Source organism: Neomonachus schauinslandi, chromosome 14, assembly GCF_002201575.2.
Source record: "Neomonachus schauinslandi chromosome 14, ASM220157v2, whole genome shotgun sequence".
Classification (NCBI taxonomy): Eukaryota; Metazoa; Chordata; class Mammalia; order Carnivora; family Phocidae; genus Neomonachus; species Neomonachus schauinslandi.
In genome coordinates this window covers 2,170,834-2,172,462 of record NC_058416.1, presented here as the reverse complement: position 1 = coordinate 2,172,462, position 1,629 = coordinate 2,170,834, and the positions used below count along the sequence as shown (strand labels likewise).

The window sequence follows — 1,629 nt, the reverse complement described above, 5'->3', positions numbered from 1 at the left end:
GTGTTGGCCCCCACAGCCATCTGGGATGAGCTGCTTTATACCCACCACGTCTTCAAATTCATCTGCATTAAATGCCCCACTTCTTGGAGATGTGGATCTAGGGGGCAGCGGAAGGAATGGCATCAGGAAGGCTGGACACTGGGGCAAGGAAAGGCAGGACGAGAGCACAGCTCAGTTTCTGGCTCCCAGGGAACTCGAACTTGGCCTTGTGTAGGGCCTCAGTCACATGCTCCTTGTTCTGCAGCTTGGTACAGATGGACATGATGACTTGGCCAATGTGGACCCTGGCTACTGTGCCCTGGGGCTTTCCAGAGACACCCCACATACCTGTCTATACCTGTCGACAGCCCAGACCAGGGATGGCATGAGGTCAGACATGAATGTCTAATGGAAAGGGCTGTCTCCAAGGTCCCTTAGGGCCACCTATAGAGTCAACAGGCTGCAGATAGCACCAAGGGGGCCACTGTCTGCCACCACAGCTCACTGGGCCCCCATAGGGAAGGGCTTGACTGCTTGCAAAGTGTGAACATTCTTGAAGTGGGCAGTCTGGCTCTCCTTGCTTCTTCCTCACAAACTGAGGCAAAAACAGTTGGCTAATTTTTATCAGTTTTTCAGGTTGCTCCCTAAATACTTTGAAAATATCAAAAATACCACTGGTGCTTGGGATATAACAAATCCTACATGAATTTGAGCAGGTTTTACACTTTAATGACATTGGGTGATGTAATGCTTGCCATTACTCTCATGTTTAATATTTTCCTTCATCTAATAAGGGAAGAAGTAGTTTCAGTCCAGAAAAACCAATGTATTTCTATGTCATCAAGATCTTTAAAAAGCACTCTTAAAAAACAAAAACAAATGAAGTGTGAATTTTCAGCAAAAGTACCCACACAACTTAATGAAGTGTATTTTATTAGCTCTTCACTGGGTGAGAAATAACTACCATTTTGTGCAAGCTCATTAAGAGAAGTGGAGATTGCACTCAGCCTCACATTCGAGTGGGTCTCGAGGGGAACTGACAACAATGTGTCGCCTTTATGGACTTCCAAGCACCAGCCTCTAAACAATAATGCATCTTGCAGTTGGGGTTGAACTGGCTTCTTTCTAGAAACTGTCAAAGAAGTTGTGTTGATGATTTTGTCTGCAGGTAGGGATACATCCCATTCGGTGCTAAAAACAAGGCATGACCCACTAGAGACTCCCTTGATTGGCCTTACTGTACTACTTACTAGTTATTGTTATTGTTTTTGAAATTTTACTTAACTCTTTCAAACCCAGTGTCCACCTCCAAAATAGGGATGTTATTAATAGAATGTTGCTGCAAAGTTCAGAGGGCAGACTTCAAGATCCCTGGATTTACAACTCCGTGCTGAGATTCCTCCCAGGGCTTTGCTGTCCCTGGCAGAGCTTCTTCCTTCCCTGCCATCTTCATATTTGTGTTAGGATCTGAGGAAAAGACCAGTAAAAGTAAGTGACTGTGCTCAGTTCATGAGTTCTCATCCATGTAACTGGCTTTAGGGTTACTTGTGGTTGTAGAGAGCAAGATGGAGTCATGGGGTCAAGCAGTGATGTCAGCAGCCAAGACCAGGTATGGTGGACACCAGGCAGGCTGGAGATACCAGGAACTGA

At 45.5% G+C, this 1,629-nt stretch overlaps 1 pseudogene; it reads right to left on the bottom strand.

Moving 5' to 3' along the window:
- Window positions 1-395: 395 nt before the first annotated feature.
- On the bottom strand, window positions 396-519 carry LOC123326684 (annotated as a pseudogene).
- Window positions 520-1,629: the final 1,110 nt, after the last annotated feature.